Source organism: Notolepis coatsorum (assembly GCF_963971535.1).
Source record: "Notolepis coatsorum genome assembly, contig: SCAFFOLD_93, whole genome shotgun sequence".
Taxonomy (NCBI): domain Eukaryota; kingdom Metazoa; phylum Chordata; class Actinopteri; order Aulopiformes; family Paralepididae; genus Notolepis; species Notolepis coatsorum.
The window spans coordinates 11,756-32,024 of record NW_028173116.1 but is presented as its reverse complement, the minus strand read 5'-3'; the positions used below and the strand labels follow the sequence as shown (position 1 = coordinate 32,024).

Below are 20,269 nucleotides of genomic sequence, written 5' to 3'. Positions count from 1 at the left end.
TTGTGGCATAATTGCGAAACGTGTTTAGTCCCTTGTTTGAGCCGAATCTGGGTTGAACATGATTTGTGGAACTCCCTCTGGTGTTGTGGTTGTGGAATTCACTGACCTTTGGGAAGTATTTCGACATGTACAGTACATGGGTATCATTCATTCATTCATCTTAGTGGTGTAGTGTATCTTGTAGACTTGATTGATTGATTGAAAAGTTTATTAACAGATTGCAGAATGGGTACAGTACAGTACAGCTCAATACATACAATTGTTAAGGGGATGCAGACCAGAGAAAGACTTTCGTCTTGTTTACATCAGGGTCCCCCATTTTCAATTCATCATAACATATATGACATACATATGTGGCAGCGGCACGGTGGTGTAGTGGTTAACACTGTCGCCTCACAGCAAGAAGATCCAGGGTTCGATTCCCGCTTGGGGACCAGGTTTCCATGATGCCAGGTACCCAGGTGGGGTATCTCCCAGGCCTTTCTGTGTGGAGTTTGCATGTTCTCCCCGTGCTCGCAAGGGTTTCCCCCCAATAAGATAAACCCAATGGAAAAACATGCACAACAACAGATCGCTAACGCTGTGGCGTCCTTGACGAAGACGGACAGGAGCACTTGGATTGGTCCCCTGGCGCGGCTCACGTTGACGCCTGTCTGCTCCCGGCTGCCCTTGGGGGGAAGGACGACGGGATGGGTTAATCGCAGAGACGAATCGCATCAGCGATCCTACAGACAATGCATGCGTGTGTGTTCCGGTGTGTGTGTGTGTGTTGTGGATAATAGCCAATGCCAATTAAAGACCTCTGAGCAGGTCCTGCATTATTATTATTATATTATATATACATGACATACCGATAGACAGTACTGCTACATCTATACATTTATGACATATCAGATTTGCAAATACAGTACTGTTTGTGATACAAAAGTGTCCAGAAAAAGAGTGTATATACATTTGACGTAGAAACTGTACATTGGAGGAGGTTGGGTAGGTGGGGGGTTGGGTGGGTGGGTGGGGGCTGTACATTGGAGGTGGGTAGGGGGGGGGACACTGTACACTGTATATTGGAATACTGACAAAGCCATACTTGGTCATTTACTGTGCAACTGGGTTAGGACATTTGTAGGGGCCAGTTTCGAATTGCAGTCTCCCGTAGGTGTTCTTTGAGAGTGTTTTTGAAAGTGGGTAGTGATTCACATTCCTTTACAGCTTTGGGTAGGGCGTTCCACATTGATGTGGCATAATTGCGAAACGTGTTTAGTCCCTTGTTTGAGCCGAATCTGGGTTTAACACGATTTGTGGAGCTCCCTCTGGTGTTGTGATCGTGGTATTCACTGACCTTTGGGAAGTATTTTGACATGTACATGGGTACCTTGGTCGCGTAGTGTATCTTGTAGACCAGGCCCATTGCAAGTTGCTGTACATTGCAAGCCATCCTAGGTTGTCAAAATGGGCAGGGGTGAGGTGGGTTTTAGGAGTACCTGTATATGCCATAAATGTCATGTCATGTATGTTGTGTATGTCATAAATGTCAATATGAATTGAAAATGGAGGACCCTGATCTAAACAAGACGAATGTCTTTCTCAGGTCTGCATCCCCTTAACAATTGTGTGTATTGAGCCGTACTGTATTGTACCCATTCTGCAATCTGTTAAAGTTTTCAATCAATCAATCAAAACGATTTGAATAAACCGTAGACCGAAAGTAGGTATAACGTTAAGACACACCTACTTTATCTCGCGTGCCCAAGGAGCGCAGGCGCGCATAATTTACGTGACCTACTCGCGCCTCGCGCCTCAATGTGTGTGCGTGCATGTGCAAGCTAGCGTGTTGTCTCTTTCGGGTAAAACACCTGCGATCGATAATACTTGATATTCCTCAGTTACATTTTCAGAGATACAAACAAAAATGGAGGTGACAGAAGAGGCTATTCTGTCCTCGTTGAGAGAAGGAGGGGGGAAAGTGAAGAACTCCGACCTGCTCAGTCAGTTCAAAGGCTCTTTAAACTGCGCGGATCCGGCGCTGAAGAGACAGAACCGGGACCGTTTCAAGACGTTCGTCAACACCGTCGCCGTGGTGAAAGAGATCGACGACGTCAAGTATGTTGTTCTGAGGAAAAAGTATAATAATTTATTGACAGATAGTCAAAACGGAGAACGTGTCGTGGGGAAAACGGGAAACGATGAGCCCCCGCCGCGACAAGGTGAGCAGCCCTCACCTGCACGGAGCGAGAACACAGGTGAGACGAGCCCCGTTTCTGATCATGTTCAAGAGCAAACGACTTCAGATGTCACTGAAGAAAACTCTCTCTCTCCCAATGAAATACGTGCTGCTGTAGAACAGGCCTTGTCTAGGACCAAATTTGTGGATGTTAAACTTAGAAGATCCCTGAACTTCAACATAGTCCAGAGCTCAGGCACAACAAATGGGGGAAGTTGCTCAGGAGAAGCTACGTGGGTGAATAACTCAAACTCCCCTGCCGTCCACAATAAACCATATGCCTTGCCTCTGAGGACGCCACCACAGAGTAGTGTAACCAGGGTCGAGGTCCACAAACTGAAAGGGGATTTCGAGGGCCGTGCCGGAGGATTCGGGACAACTGTGGGAAGAAGGCCTATCACTATTTACACCTCGGCGCCTCGGAGAGGGTGCGGGAGCTGCTGGGAGAGCCCAGGCCGCCGCAGCCCCAGGAGGAGCCCCCACAGGACAGGGAAGAGCCGGATCTCTTCCCAGACCTCTCCAAGGGCCTGCATACAATAAGTCGTCTCTTCCAGCCCCACGTGACGGGCCACAAGAAGTTTCAAGTTTCAAGTTTCTTTAATAGTTGTCATACAGAAGTACAGAATACTTTCATACAAAATGCTTCTTACTGTTACGCTCCAGAGACTGTGCTAGACAAGATAGTATCAAATAACATAGTATAGCATGTAATTTTAGAAGAAGAAAATGAGGTCACAGTGTTCGGTATAGACATATGTACAATGTTCTGAGTTACCATATAATATACAATACTATGCAGTGTACTAATGTACAGTACTATATAGTGCAAAGCAGAAATGGGATGAGGTACAATTTAGGTACAATTTACAGTAAGGTGTACGAGTTGTAGTGCAATCCTTCATCAATAAATATAAAGTGTGGGGAGTGGGTGCTACAGTGTGTTTGTTTAAAGTGGGTGTGTGCTATAAAGTGTGTGGAGTGGGTGCTACAGTGTGTTTGTTTAAAGTGAGTGTGTGCGTGTGGATGTGTGTGCTATGTGCGTTTGGTGGTTGTTGTTGTGTAGTGTTCATTCATTGTTCGTTTAGCAGCCTGATGGCCTGGGGATAGAAGCTTCTTCTGAGTCTTTCTGCGCTCGCCTTGAGACTCCGGTATCGCTTGCCTGACCGCAGCAGTTCAAAGAGGCAGTTGTTCGGGTGACTGGAGTCTTTAATGATTCTCTTCGCCTTGCCCTTGCAACGCTTGTTGTAAATGTTCTGGAGGGTGGGGAGCCCCCCTCCAATTGTGCGTTCGGCTGAACGTGTCACTCTTTGTAGTCTGCTTCGGTCTTGTGCAGTGCTATTCCCAAACCAGGAGGTGATGTTGCCGGTCAAGATGCTCTCTATTGTACATGAGTAGAAGTTCTTAAGGATCTTCTGACTGACTTGGAACTTCCTTAGGCGCCTGAGGAAGTAGAGGCGTTGTCGTGCCTTCTTCACAACACTGTCAATGTGTGTGGTCCATGTCAAATCCTCGGATATGTAGGCTCCGAGGTACTTAAAGCTGTTGACTCTCTCAACCGGTGCCCCGTCGATGCTGAGGGGGCTGTAGTCCTTGACCCCCGACCTCCTGAAGTCCACAATCATCTCCTTTGTTTTGCTGACGTTCAGGGAGAGGCTGTTTTCCTGGCACCATCCCGCCAGGAACTTGACCTCTTCCAGGTAGGCCCTCTCGTCGTTGGCAGAGATCAGGCCCACCACCACTGTGTCGTCAGCAAATTTGATGATTGTATTGCTACTCCGCTGAGCCACACAGTCGTGTGTGTACAGGGAGTAGAGGAGGGGACTCAGAACACAGCCCTGGGGGGCCCCTATGTTGAGGGTGATGGATGAGGAGGTGCAGTTGCCTGCTCTCACCACCTGGGGTCTGCCAGTCAGGAAGTCCAAGACCCACTGGCAGAGGTCATAGTTCAAGCCCAGGTCCCTGAGCTTGGCTATGAGTATGGAGGGGACTATGGTATTGAATGCCGAGCTGTAGTCGATGAATAGCATTCTCACATAGTTCCCCTGCCTCTTGTCCAGGTGTGATGCTGCTGTGTGCAGCACATGGGCTATGGCGTCCTCCGTGGACCTGTTGGGGCGGTATGCAAATTGCAGGGGGTCCATGTTGATGGGGAGGGAGGAGCAGATGTAGCCCTTTACTAGCTTCTCAAAGCACTTCATGGCTATGGAGGTGAGAGCTACAGGGCGGTAGTCGTTGAGGCAAGCAGGCTTGGATTTTTTGGGTACAGGGATAATAGTGGACTTCTTCAGGCAGGTGGGGATGACAGCCTGTTCTAAGGACAGGTTAAATATGTCAGTGAATACTGGGGCCAGTTGGTCGGCACAGACTTTTAGAGAGAGATGACTGACTGGAAACGTGTGCTAATGTCATCACTGGTCCCGGAGGCTTGAGTAGATGAGGATGAGAAAGACAACAGGCCCTCCTCCCTCTTAAATCCAGCTTCCTGTTTGTCCAATTTATTTTTCCTTAAAGGGGATCATTTGACATTTTGAATTCCTGTCTTTTATGTTTCTTCTCCCACACACATTTAGGAAGGAGTATTTTACATCCGCACTACAGTTATATACCCCAAAAAACTTGTTTTTAACAATGTCACAGCTAGCCACAAGCTAACTCATTATATTGCAAATGTTCAGTTCCCATTGTTTTCAATGAACATACCAGTTTAGGCCATAGCTGAAGGACAAATAGACCTGTTTAAACTTCTTCCCACTAAAACTGACACAATCCAACGGATCTGACTTTGTGTGAACTACAAATTATACCAAGTAAATCCATAGAAATTGAAGTATCCGGTGTATCTCAACAGGTACAGGATGCAGACGTTCCATTCCCTGTGCAGCTCAGTGGGTAGAGCATGGCACCAACACTGCCAACGTTAGAGGTTCCATTCCCTGTGCAGCTCAGTGGGTAGAGCGTGACACCAACACTGCCAACGTTAGAGGTTCCATTCCCTGTGCAGCTCAGTGGGTAGAGCATGGCACCAACACTGCCAACGTTAGAGGTTCCATTCCCTGTGCAGCTCAGTGGGTAGAGCATGGCACCAACACTGCCAACGTTAGAGGTTCCATTCCCTGTGCAGCTCAGTGGGTAGAGCGTGACACCAACACTGCCAACGTTAGAGGTTCCATTCCCTGTGCAGCTCAGTGGGTAGAGCATGGCACCAACACTGCCAACGTTAGAGGTTCCATTCCCTGTGCAGCTCAGTGGGTAGAGCATGGCACCAACACTGCCAACGTTAGAGGTTCCATTCCCTGTGCAGCTCAGTGGGTAGAGCATGGCACCAACACTGCCAACGTTAGAGGTTCCATTCCCTGTGCAGCTCAGTGGGTAGAGCGTGACACCAACACTGCCAACGTTAGAGGTTCCATTCCCTGTGCAGCTCAGTGGGTAGAGCATGGCACCAACACTGCCAACGTTAGAGGTTCCATTCCCTGTGCAGCTCAGTGGGTAGAGCATGGCACCAACACTGCCAACGTTAGAGGTTCCATTCCCTGTGCAGCTCAGTGGGTAGAGCGTGACACCAACACTGCCAACGTTAGAGGTTCCATTCCCTGTGCAGCTCAGTGGGTAGAGCATGGCACCAACACTGCCAACGTTAGAGGTTCCATTCCCTGTGCAGCTCAGTGGGTAGAGCGTGACACCAACACTGCCAACGTTAGAGGTTCCATTCCCTGTGCAGCTCAGTGGGTAGAGCATGGCACCAACACTGCCAACGTTAGAGGTTCCATTCCCTGTGCAGCTCAGTGGGTAGAGCATGGCACCAACACTGCCAACGTTAGAGGTTCCATTCCCCATGTAGCTCAGTGGGTAGAGCATGGCACCAACACTGCCAAGGTTAGGGGTTTGATTCTCACTAGGGTCACCCATACTGAAAGATGTATGTATCTGTGGTACTGTACGGCGTAGTGATGGCGAGATGAAGCTTCATGAAGCATTGAGGCTTTCCATCCAATAGTACCACACATGTGTCGAAGCTTCATGGTGCATTTGCTCTACTGTGCCATCAAGTGGACAATAAATGTAGAACAGGCAGAGTGATGATGATGCCAATAAACAAATAATAATGTGTCTGTTTTTCTAACAGAATGATGGCAGGGACAGAGGAGAAAGTGCTTGTGTTACTACAACATTAGATTATTTAATATAGTGTGTTTTTCTAACAGAATGATGGCAGGGACAGAGGAGAAAGTGCTTGTGTTACTACAACATTAGATTCTTTAATATACTGTGTTTTTCTAACAGAATGATGGCAGGGACAGAGGAGAAAGTGCTTGTGTTACTACAACATTAGATTATTTAATATAGTGTGTTTTTCTAACAGAATGATGGCAGGGACAGAGGAGAAAGTGCTTGTGTTACTACAACATTCTATAATTTAATATACTGTGTTTTTCTAACAGAATGATGGCAGGGACAGAGGAGAAAGTGCTTGTGTTACTACAACATTAGATTATTTAATATAGTGTGTTTTTCTAACAGAATGATGGCAGGGACAGAGGAGAAAGTGCTTGTGTTACTACAACATTCTATAATTTAATATACTGTGTTTTTCTAACAGAATGATGGCAGGGACAAGTGCTTGCTTCATTCATTTTTATTCAGAAAAAGCAAGTTAGACATTACAGCAAGTTTATATTTAACGGAGATGATATCATATGGTCACCTTTTTTGCGTTGTGTTTAACTTTCTTCGATGCCCCGAGGGAGTTTAGAACCCGGGTCTGCCGTGACACGGGCGACAGGTAGGGTGACCAGGTGTCCCCCTTTTGGTTGTACTGTCCCACCATTTGAGACCGCGTCCCACATATTGAGAGGATGTCCCTCTTTTTGAAGCAAAAAAAAAATATCGAACACAAGACATTCCTGTCAAGTGATAAAGTTTGAATATTTAAAACAGATGTTAGGTGGTAACAAGCCGGCTGCCAGTGCCAAGATGAATGTGGAGAGATATAATTCTGTATTTAATTTGCATTTATTTAGATTTAACCTTTATCTATTCGGTGAAGACGAGTTATTATAATAAAAAAAATTACATTATCTATCTGTCCCACTTTGTCCCACCAAAATCTTACTGTTGTCCTGCTTTTGGACTTTTTGTATCTGGTCACCCTAGCGACAGCACAGACCGCTACACCAAGGTGAATTCACTCTTCATGACGTGTAAAGTGTGTCTTTTTAAGTGGAGTGAGTTTAACTCGCAGTACCGCTACTCGCCAGTCACTTCACAACGCTTGAAGTCCATCGTGACTGACAGTGCCTCGCGCTACCATCTGTTATATATATGTTGGGATTATTAGGATACACATTTATTTGTCTTTCCCAGTACTCCACGGGATTCTCCAACGCAAAGAAACTCGTAATGAATTCCTATGTCGACACTTGTGTTGCGGGGATGTTCCGGGGAACATAGGGATGATCCCGTGTTGGAGACGCGTTGCGCACCAACCCCGAAGCCATTTCCTGAATCAGTGACCCGGAGTGGGGCTTCGGGGGCGGTACCCCCCGGACCGAGGCTTCGGACGTCATCAGTACGTCACCCGATACGCGCTTCGATACAGGCTCCACTTAAAAAAAGCTGGATTGCTCGACACAAGCTCCGGAGCCTCGCTTCAAACCCTAACACACAAGCCAGGGATATGTCGCGGGTTACGGGTATATATTGGAAGATTGAGCTATCGAGCTAGAGAAAAGGACGTCGAGAAGTTCTTCAAGGGTTACGGGAAGATACTCGAAGTTGACCTGAAAATGGGTAACTTTAACGATAAACCTGGTCGTTGTCTTCTGCAATGGACGCCGGGCCGCATGGTATGTTTTGGCCTGAACACATAGACGCTAGCTAGGAGCTACATTAGCTAGCGAACCGACCGAACGTTAGCAAGCGTTATTTGCCTGCCAGCTATTTAATTATTCGATTATTTCAACGTTGCTTTTATGTGTATTAATGTGTGCAACTTGTGTTTGGGAAGTAACGTTACATTGAAAAGGTTATAGCCTCGGTAACATAGCGCACAATGCTAAGGTCCGTCTGTAAATATCCTAACCCAACCCCCTCCAATGTACAGTCATTTACCTAGTATGGTTGTCAATAGTCCAATGTACAATTGTGCTTGTTTGTACAGTGTCTCCCCCCCCCCCAATGTACAGTTTTGCTTGTTTGTACAGTGTCTCCCCCCCCCCCAATGTACAGTTTTGCTTGTTTGTACAGTGTCTCCCCCCCCCAACCTCCTCCAATGTACAGTTTCTACGTCAAATGTATATACTCCCTTTTCTTGACTCCTTCTGTATCACAAACAGTACTGTATTTGCAAATCTGGTATGTCATAAATGTATAGATGTAGCAGTACTGTCTATCTGTGTCATGTATGTCCTGATGAATTGAAAATGGGGGACCCTGATGTTAACAAGACGAAAGTCTTTCTCTGGTCTGCATCCCCTTAACAATTGTATGTATTGAGCTGTACTGTATTGTACCCATTCTGCAAGCTGTTAATAAAGTTTTCAATCAATCAATCAATCGTTAGCCGCGTTCACAAACGTTACGTGGCCATGTTGTAGCCGGAGAGCTGCCTACCAGCCGACGGGTGCGTTTGAAATCCAATCAGTTTGATTGATTGATTGAAAACTTTATTAACAGATTGCAGAATGGGTACAATACAGTACAGCTCAATACACACAATTGTTAAGGGGATGCAGACCAGAGAAAGACTTTCGTCTTGTTTACATCAGGGTCCCCCATTTTCAATGCATCAGGAGTTGTTGCAGCCAAGCTGTTTGGACTGGATTACCAGTTTGGTAACCTTATTAACAGTTAAACGTTAATCAACGTAAGCCCCAACATACATACATTAATCCATCAAAAGTTTCACATTGTGTTCTTAACCGTCAAATAAATGAGGCCGACCTACTGCTAGATTGGAACGTGTTGTACAAAGGTAACTTTTCTGTCGGCGCGTCATCGTAAAGTTAACTTCTGCTTGCTTGGTCACAACGTGTTCAGTTGACAATTGTGTACGATTTAAAAAAATAACATTGCGCCAGGTTACAGTGCCCCCCCCCACGTACATATATTGCTATAGCTCTGTTCTAACTCATTGTGTCCCTCTGAAGGTATGGCTTTGTTGAGTTTGATGACCCGCGTGATGCCGATGATGCGGTGTATGACCTGAATGGGAAAGACCTGTGTGGGGAGAGAGTTATTGTGGAGCACACCAAGGGCCCTCGCAGGGATGGCAGCTATGGAGGCGGTGGTGGTGGTGGTGGCGGCGGCGGAAGGAGTAAGTATCCAATACATTATTGTTACTATGCATTGGTGATATGTGGGGGGGGGGGGGGGCTTTCGTTCATTGCAAAATAAAAAATGATATAGTATATATATTTTTTCTAACTCGTCCTTGGTGGCTGATGTGCATTACTTTTCTGTTCCCATGAACACATTGATTTGATCCTGGAGGAAGCGGGGTGTCTGATGGAAGATTTGCTGGTGCATTTATAATCTCATTACTGATGTTTGAGTTGACTACATTAGCCATCCATTCGTTTAGGTGAGATTTGTATGTTTCATTTAAGGCTGGGACGATTCAATACTATCACGACACTGGGGTGCCATTTCAATATGTACTGCGATTTTTGTTGCCTGGATTTAACACAATAATTATAAATTATAACCAGAGACGATATACTATGAGTCAGATTTGAGTTGATATTGTACAAACACACCTGGTTATCTAGATGTATATTGGACACCCTCAACAATGCCACTGTGTTGCAGGAAACCGAAATAACTAGGTTAGCAAGCTGCATTTAGCCTGAAAACGTCTGCATCTAGTCTCAAATGTTACTTGCCCCTTTTCTTCTAAGAGCTACGTGCCAAATGTGGCCCTTTGCCCCTTGCATGATCTATCGGACCTATAACGATCTGCACACCACGGATAACAGAACAAACATTGTGTTATGCCATTGCCTGGCTACTTTGCGATGACAATCTACTGATGAATATCGAATCGGCAATGGGCGAAGAATCACAATACACAATTAATCGTTTTTTTATATGAAACACACAACCTACACTATACTTCCATCTTGTTTTGGAATAAGTGGTTGCCATTGTTCTCACTCAGACACCGATGCTCAGCATGCAAGTGGGACACCGTTTAGAGATTCTACGGATGCAGAGCAGACGATCCGAGTCTATATTGTCTTGCAAATATTCTCTCTAGACATATACAAGCGCCACTACATACAGTACTTAATGCTACTTCACATCCATTGTTGTAGATTTTCATTTGAATTGATGCAGTCAAATGTGCATGCACCAGAGCCACCAATGTCTTGATTATCATGGGATTCCATTGCTGCTTGATTGAAAAATGTTCCAGTGAAATCAAGAATGCAGTTACATAAATAAGCTTTATTTGGGATATGAGGGGAAATTGGCTTTGGGTATACTTTTAATTGTCTTGTTTTCAAGATAGTACTATAAATTTGCTCATTTATTGTGATGACATATTTTGTAATCTGTTGCTGTTTTTATGCAGGACTTCTTTTTTTTTTTTCAAAAAAAAATTTGAACGATCTGCACACCACGGATAACAGAACAAACATTGTGTTATGCCATTGCCTGGCTACTTTGCGATGACAATCTACTGATGGATATCGAATCGGCATGGGCGAAGAATCACAATACACAATTAATCGTTTTTTTATATGAAACACACAACCTACACTATACTTCCATCTTGTTTTGGAATAAGTGGTTGCCATTGTTCTCACTCAGACACTGATGGTCTGCTCAGCATGCAAGTGGGACACAAGAGTCCTTTGCTGACTGCCTGCCCCTATTGCTGGCCATGGTGTCCCTTTCCAAGAGTGTGGTTTGACCATTCTGGGCCCCTGGGCAGACCAAAAAAGGGAGCCATTGTGAATGAAGACCGCTTTTCCCATTAGGCCCAGGCCGGGTGGTGAGGATGCCATGGGGTTAGGAACAGATGTGGGTTGAGCTCTTATAGGTGCCTGAAACAAAACATGTTTTTATTAAAAGTGAAATGTTTAGATGTGATAGTTTAGAAACTTGCTTTAGTTCACAGTAAGTACTTCTCAGTCAGATTTTTATGTTTTTTTTTATTTGTATTTGATTTATGTTTTTGAGAAGCGTAGGTCTATTCATGTAACATTTTACTACATTGATTTAAATCAGTTAGGATTGTGTTGTATAGGCCTAGATGTTCTCCATAAAGAGGCACAGCATCGCTGTCTTAGGCAAGATGAGTTCGTTTTAAAGAGTAATTAGTTTTTCATTTAGATTATAAAATTTTTTTATGTAGCTTTTTGTCATTCTTGCTTTCCCCCGTTTTTGTTTCCTTTCTCCCAGATTTATATGGACATTGTAGTGTGCAGCTTGGAGTTTAGCATTAATGGATTTATCTCAGTCGGGCTCCTGTCCTCACCGTTATCTGCTCTTTGCTTATTGCCTTGAAAGGTGGATATGGGCGTGGCGGAAGAGATCGATATGGCCCACCTGCGCGCACAGATTGTCGACTCATTGTTGAGAATCTTTCCAGCCGATGCAGTTGGCAAGACTTGAAGGTAGGGCTGCAACGATTAGTCGACATAATCGACGACGTCGATTATAAAAAAATCGTTGACGAGAAATTGTTGCGTCGATTAGTCATAAAAAAAAAATTTTTAATTTCTTTTTTTTTTTTTTTTTTTTGTGCACTACCTATCTTTGTGAGAGTGGCTTCTCAGAGTTCCAGACAACATCATAACATGATGATCCCATAGCAAATTTTGGACATTGAAAACATTGTTCCCCTGCAGGAGATGATGATCAGACTAGACACACAATACATTACACACGCACTCCTCTCACTCACACACAGCGATCAGAGTAAGACACACACATACACACTCCTCTCACTCACACACAGCGATCAAAGTAAGACACACACACATACACACTCCTCTCACTCACACACAGCGATCAGAGTAAGACACACACACATTCACACTCCTCTCTCACACAGCGATCAGAGTAAGACACACACACATTCACACTCCTCTCACTCACACACAGCGATCAGAGTAAGACACACACACATACACACTCCTCTCACTCACACACAGCGATCAGAGTAAGACACACACACATACACACTCCTCTCACTCACACACAGCGATCAGAGTAAGACACACACACATTCACACTCCTCTCACTCACACACAGCGATCAGAGTAAGACACACACACATTCACACTCCTCTCTCTCACACACAGCGATCAGAGTAAGACACACACATTCACACTCCTCTCACTCACACACAGCGATCAGAGTAAGACACACACACATACACAAATTACACGGTACACACCTCTCACTCACACAGCGATCAGAGTAAGACACACACACAAATTACACAGTACACACACTCCTCTCACTCACACAGCGATCAGAGTAAGACACACACACATACACACACACACGGACTCCTCTCACACACAGCAAACAAAAGTTTTTTAAAGTACACTTCCACTTTAATTTGTATTATTTAATTTATTTATCTTGTTATGAGTGATTGCTGTATTGTTCTTCAAATACATTTTCATTTAAAGTGGCTTAAAGATCCAAATTCAAATGTTTCATGAGTCATTATTTTAATTTGCTATGGGATCATCATGTTATGATGTTGTAGTTTGGTCCTGACAAGAGTCTCAAAGTCTGGGGTGATGGTAGACAAGCAACTCTGAGGTCATGCTCAATGTCCAATCTGTTCCTCTGCTCTGTCTTCAGCTGGATCAGAGCTGAGAAGCCACTTTCACAAAGATAGGTAATTATAAAAAAAAAAATCCTCTTTTTTTTTTTTTTTTTTTTTTGTTGTTTACATTGGTTTTCGATTAGTCGACTAATCGAAAAAATAATCGGCAGATTAGTCGACTACCAAATTAGTCATTAGTTGCAGCCCTACTTGAAGGTATGCAGTTACACTTATGAGTCGTGAAGTCTTGAGGATGAAACGTCACTGCAGAGTAGGGGTGGCAGTGTTTCCCACAGGATTTTATGAGACTGTGGTGGGTGAACCTCGGCCCCTCTAGGCGGGTCCGGGGGCATGCCCCCACCGAAACTTTTTTGTACATTTTACAGTTAAATGCATCAATCTGGTGCACTTTGAGAGCAAAATAAAGAGGCTAGCCTAGATCTATGATGAACTTTGTGCTCAAAACACAAAATCGACTAGACTAGTGCTTCCCAATCCTCTCGAAGCACCCCAGCCGTTCAATGTATTTGTTAAATTCCACCACCAGAACACCTGATTCAACTTAACTAGCCCTTTATTAGTTGAATCAGGTGTGCTGGTGGTGGAATTTAACAAATACATGGAACGGCTGGGGTGTCTCGAGGAGAGGTTTGGGAACCACTGGACTAGAGCAGACATTTGAGCCATCAAAGAAATGAAGCAAAAGTGGTTACCTGGGCATACAAAATAATATTGTTTGGTTCCTTGGTTGTCAGTTAAGGCCATGAGTAGGTAGTGAATCTTTTTATTTTTTTTTATTTGATCTCTTCCCATGGCGACTATGGATAGGGAATTTCTTTATGTAATTAAAATGTGCACGACAACATGAATGCATGTACTCTGCCAGCATGTTTAATATCCATAATACTAAAGGTTTGACTAAGATTTTTATGAAACCTTTTTATAATTTTTTTTAATTCGGCAACCGGAACCAAACCATTATTTTTGTTAGGCCACCATTATTTTTGTTAGGCCTTGTGTTGAACTGGTTTATTTTTTAGAAAATAAAAAAATATACTGGATTACTATTACAACTACTACCACGGCCAATTACTACAGTCCATCCACTATCAAATAATATGTATATATGGTATTGAATCTTGGTCATTGTGTGTGACCTCAGTGCTCGGGTCCTGTTTGGTGTGTGAGATCTTGTTATTTGAATCCTGGCTGGTCTGGTTGACCTCAGTGCTCGGGTCCTGTTTGGTGTGTGGCCTCAATGCTTGCATCCCGGACGGTCCGTCCGCGTCTCTACTTAACCGTAGCTCCATTTCTGCAGACCCCTCTCTGATTGGTTGAGCCCATTTCTGCAGACCCTTCTCTGATTGGCCGAGCATGCGCATGAGCCGCGACAAGCTCCTCTAGCCAGGAATCGAAACTCCGTTAACACTTTAATCGCCGGAGACGCCGAAACTCGCCATTGCCCGCCATGCTCATTCTGCCGAAGACGCCGTAACACGTCTTTGATATCAATATTTCAAAAATCTGTGATCGAAATCATATTTCTCCCCCGGGGACCTGAGATATACTGCTGAGCTCCACTCAACTCTCTAACGGTTCAAGAGCGCCATCTGGTGGCCGATCGGCAGATCGCCAAACAGGAAGTGACGCGCCAAACAGGAAGTGCTCACCCATATCTCGTCCGGGCACTCGCGATCGTTAGCAGGACTCCATCTTGACACAGTGAACACCGATCGATGCAAATAACTCTATAAACAACATGATTTGGACGTATATACTATTATACAACCTGGAAATGGATCGGATATTTCGACATCCCATAATAGAAAAAATTCTGTTCCACGCTCATCTCCCAACGCCGTGAGGAAGGTACGGTGAGTTTCAGCGTTATTTTCTAATGTCTTCTATACTAACTGCTCTGATGATCATATGACCCACACTAGATGAATGATATAACGTTGCCCACGGAATTATAAACGACCCCCCGCCCATCCGGTCAACATCAGATCATACGTAGTAACTTCTAGAAGTACCTCCAGTTGACATTTTTTATCTGGCACCGATCGCTATCAAACTGTATTTGATCATCAATATAATGCATTTGGGGCTATAAATCAAGTTCTGGAGAAAGCTGCAGAAAACGATAAAAACATACTTTAGACCGTATTTTAGTATGAATATGTGAATGAAAAGGTATAACGTTGCTACACCCTGAACAATAGATATAGGACATTGAATGGGCCATAATAATGTCAATTTAGCAATACAATTTAAAAAGTTATAGCCCTGCAAAGAAGGGGAACTTCTCCATAGACAAATAGAGATGGCGAGGGATGGTAAATTATGAATTTAACCATGGCGATCAAAGTGTTAAGCTCCAGAGAGAGAGGCTGAAAACCCACAGTTCTTGCCCGACGGATGGGAGCCGAATCCCTGATCAGAGTTTTCTGATGAATACCCCCAAAACATGGAGGTCGCGAACGCAATTTATACGCATGGAAGTATTGATTACGCCATAACGAATCATTAAAAAAATCATATCAACCAATCAGAGAGGGGCTAAGCCAATCAGAGAGGGGTCTGCAGAAATGGGCTCAACCAATCAGAGAGGGGTCTGCAGAAATGGGCTCAACCAATCAGAGAGGGGTCTGCAGAAATGGAGCTACGGAAAGTAGAGACGCGGTCCGTCCGACCTCGGTGCCAGAGTCCTGGTTGGTCCGGTTGTATCCAGCGTCTCTTTGTCCCTCTTTTGGGGGTCGTCTGTTCCACTTCTCCCGAACTAGCCTCCATGCTCCTCTGAATATTCTGTATTGCATCGAGTCCAGCCTGCGTGTTGATTTGCATGTTAGCATCGTTAGCATTCTGTATTGCTTCTAGCCTGATCCGAATGCTAACTTGCATATTCATCGTGTTAGCTTGTAGCTCCGTCTCCAGCCAGACCTCGCTGTGGTCTAACGTTATACTTGCTGCGTCATCTCCTCGTGTTGTACCTCTCGACTCATTGTTGAGAATCTTTCCAGCCGATGCAGTTGGCAAGACTTGAAGGTATGCAGTTACACTTATGAGTCGTGAAGTCTTGAGGATGAAACGTCACTGCAGAGTAGGGGTGGCAGTGTTTCCCACAGGATTTTATGAGACTGTGGTGGGTGAACCTCGGCCCCTCTAGGCGGGTCCGGGCCCTTTGTCGTATTTTCTTTGTCGGGGGTCACTATTCTCTCACTTCTCCTCGAGTTTTGTGCACTGGGTCTTGTCACCTTTCTTTTATCTTCGAGTTGTTAACTTTTTATCGTGTTTTATAACTTTTTATTACCTTTCTTGAATTTTGGACCGGGAGCTCTGTTCTGCAGCTGCTCACCCGCTCCTCGTCAAACCGGAAGTCCCCTCTCAATCATTCTTATCAGCGCTCGGTTACTTAACTCGCACAGCTCTCTTGGGAAACACTTGTTTGGTGTGATATATATATTGTTTTTTAAAATTTTCTTTAGTCTAGACCCAGAAAATAATCTTTTTCAGAAAACCCTGTCTTACTGTATATTTGGTACAAACGGGGAAACAAAATTTAGCTTAGTCAACTCTTTCACCTACCCTTTTTTTTATTTGAAAAGTGAGCCAATCTTTCTGACTTTTACTTTCCAGGACTACATGAGGCAGGCGGGCGAGGTGACGTACGCCGACACCAACAAGGGCCGTAGGAATGAGGGGGTGATAGAGTTCCGGCTGTACTCTGACATGAAGAGAGCCCTGGAGAAGCTGGACGGCACAGAGGTCAACGGCAGGAAGATCCGTCTCATCGAGGATCGTCCCGGTGCCAGACGGAGCCGCCGTTCCTACTCTCGCAGCCGCTCCAGGTGACACAATCCTACCAAATGGTCCATGCCAGTGTGTTCCCAAATCACTTCGTCAAGCAGGCTGTGGGTTTAAGATACTTGTTAGTAAGACACAGATTGTACCTTCTAGCCAAGCATATGTTCAGCTAATAAATGCCTTGTAGAGATTTTTCCTTCTTTTGCCTTGTGTTGCTAGTTGCACGTTTAGTGGAGTGTAGGTTCTTCCTACCTTGTTTCGTTACCTCATTGCCTGCGTCTACTGTGACCGGTCGACTTATTATATGGGCACATATTGTCAGCAACAGTTTATTTTGCCTGACATCATTTTTTTACCACAGATGGATCGTTATTGTGTGTTTCTGACACCCTCCTGTCTATATCCAGGTCTCTCTCCAGGAGCCGCAGATCTCGCAAGAGCCGCAGCCGCAGTGAAAGCAGCAGTCGCAGCCGCTCCCGCTCCAGGTCAGGAAACTGTCAATCCTGCACTAGGCTATATAGCTTACCAGCAGTGTGTAAATCATTTTATTTTGGAATGTAAGCAATGCAGTATAGTCCAGTAGCAGCAGAATATAAAGATTGCATTCATACCTATGCTGACCAGACATACCAGTTTAGCAGAGATGTTATTTATCAGGGGTGGAAACCTTTTGACGTGAAGGGACAAAATGTAACGCGGGTCGTGGACTGGACATGGATAATTTAATAGTAGTAGGTCATCTTAAGTCTAATGTCAGTGTTTATACCTTGTAGGCGAGTCAATATATGGTTTAACCCCAAAAAAATTGATACAAAAGGTTTTTCAATGGATTCTGGTAGTATTGGGCGTGCTAAATAACATACTAAAAGTCGACCAAAATCGACCCCTCCGAAAGCCGTCATTTCCAAGATGGCATCCCAGATGGCGCCGGGGCGATTAAAATGGCTATATCTCAAATTAAGAAAATGGTGCAAAGGAGTTCTCAACTGATTCTGGTACCTCTGGGCATTCTCACTAACATACTAAAAATCTAGGAAAATACACCTTCCAGAAAGGCTTCATTTTCAAGATGGCGTCCAAAATTGCGGCTGGCCAAGCTTAAAATGGCTATATATATGTCAATATAAAAATTATATAAATGATTTTGTCATTTGATTCGGGTACCCCAAGTACCCCTAGACATACTTAGGAACATACTAAAGTTTTAGGGAAATACACCTTCCGAAGAGGCTTAATTTTCAAAATGGTGTCCAAAATGATTGGGAGCTTAGAATGCCTGTATCTCAAATGGGAAAACATTTCTAAAGGATTTATAAACTGATTCTGGCACCTCTATACATTAATAACGAGCAAAATATCTAGCTAAATATATCTGCTAGGAATGCATCATTTGCATCATCAAAATGGCTGCCTGTAGCTTATTTTGGCTAAAATTAAAATTGGTTATTATATTCAACCTAGAAAGCTGGCTTTGGTGTTGAACACAAAATAAATGACCCACTTATTGTGGTCTTTAGGCCTACTCATCATCATCTTCAGGATCCTCTGGGAGAAACTTGTTATGTGGATTGTCACATTCATGAAGTTGACATGGTCCACCGACAGTAGTACAAGGTAGTCCATATTTTCTGCATGAGCAGCGAAGTGTCTTGCAGGCAGTGGTACAGTTACAATGAATGACCTTCAAGAGACTGTCTGGAGCAGCATTCATTGTTGACATGAGTGGGACAAATCTATTGTCCTGCAGGTTCCAGCCCCAGTCTAGAGCATCTATACCATCATCTGTTCCCATCCAGACCATGACCTGGTAGTATGCTCTACGACAGTGGAATTTGGTAGCAGATTCAGTTGGTGGTAGACGTTCAGGCGTTACCGTTGATGAAGCTGAGACAACCTTCTTGCTGAAAATGTTATATCTCATTTTTGCAAGCGAATCTGTGCACTTTCCACCAAAAAAGACAGCCATTGCTTGGCACCCAAGGTCATCGATCACATCTGTTGTCTGGTTTGGTACAGTGAATGCATTGGCACAAGCCTGAAGGACAGGATCCCCTTTTACAAGTTTTTGGAATGCTGTCTTTTTGCCAACTCCGAAGATCCGGGAAGTTGTGTCACAGCCAGTCACAGCATGGATGAACAGCAACTGAGAACACACATCCTGTCCGAGTACTTCTTTCAAATGGTTTATGACGTACACTTTAAAACTGCCATCAGCTTTCGACTTGTCTGATCTGAAATAAAGGCCCTTGCTATCTCTCTGTGCATAGTAAAGAAGTAAGACGAGGAGATCAGTATCTTCTCCAATCAGCGTCGTGGTGTGAAGAAGAGATGATCCCACTGCGGCCCTTACTATGTCTACATCAGCATCTCCAAGTGAATTGACCACAGTGCAATCCCGTTCTTTCAGTTCATCACTTATCATGTGGATCAGTTTCTGTTTATTCAGATCTCTTGACAGGAACTCCTCCTTCTTACCTGAGAACTCTGTCTCAGCAGTGAAGTTGACAATGGGATGAATATTGTTTCCTCTTCTTTGATGTGTGTTGTCTTTAATGGATGGCCCATCCTCATAGCCATCAAACACAATGGTTGTAGCTGAGCCATAATGTTGGATGGTGAAGTCTGCATATGACTGTGCAATTTTACCATAGCTTTGTCCGTGCTTCCATTGTATTCGGTGAAGGAGTGAACCACCATCAAGAACATAATGCTCCGTTTCTGGTACAGAATCTAGGATTGCATCACTTGCATGATCACAGATTGCGTGCGCTAGTTGTGGTTTATCAGCTTTGCGGAAGACGTTTCCGGCTTCAAAGAGGGCAGGAGGGAAAGGACTGAGTTCGTAACGCATAGCCTCCTCCAATGACAGCTCTCCAGTTTGGGAGACAATAAGGAAACGTTGAAAAAGAAGTGCAGAATCAACGATTTTTGTCCAAGGGTTATGGCTTTATCCTTTCTACAAAATGAAAATGTGAATGCCGGCTGTCCGATCATTTTGTGCATGATGTTGCGTCCAACAGAGTCATAATCATGCACGTTCACTCCATCCTCAGCGACAACACCTGTAACAACATTCCTTAAAGAAGAGTCTGGAGAGAAAGGTGAACATATAGCAAGTTTTGAAGTGATCTTCTCCAGGTCAGCAGCATCCCTTTTCATCCTTGCCTCTGTTGAATCCTTGTGCTGTTCTGATGTTGTGTATGTCTGGTTTGAGAACTCCTGCATTGCGGTGTTATACTCTGATGTTATGCCCTTTGACATTGTCCAAAGGGATCTCTGATTGTCGGTCATTCCACTTCCATGTGTCATCCCTCCTGTAGTCTTCAATGACCTCATCAATGTTGTTTCGATTACAAGATCTGAGCTGAGGCCTGCCCATGATTGGCTGCTGCGACGGATAACATGAAAACCCTTTTCAAATTGTCTGAAGACATCTGGGTGGTTGATGTGAA

General features: G+C 44.3%; 1 pseudogene across 1 annotated transcript; it reads left to right on the top strand.

The window, feature by feature from the left end:
- The first annotated feature begins 1,909 nt into the window (after positions 1–1,909).
- Positions 1,910–19,923, top strand: LOC311247887 (annotated as a pseudogene). The gene is made up of 8 exons (XR_014621017.1): positions 1,910–2,100; positions 2,565–2,798; positions 7,821–8,011; positions 9,370–9,536; positions 11,738–11,844; positions 16,650–16,861; positions 17,225–17,302; positions 19,871–19,923. The product of XR_014621017.1 is annotated as an uncharacterized misc_RNA (transcript).
- The last annotated feature ends 346 nt before the right edge of the window (positions 19,924–20,269 follow it).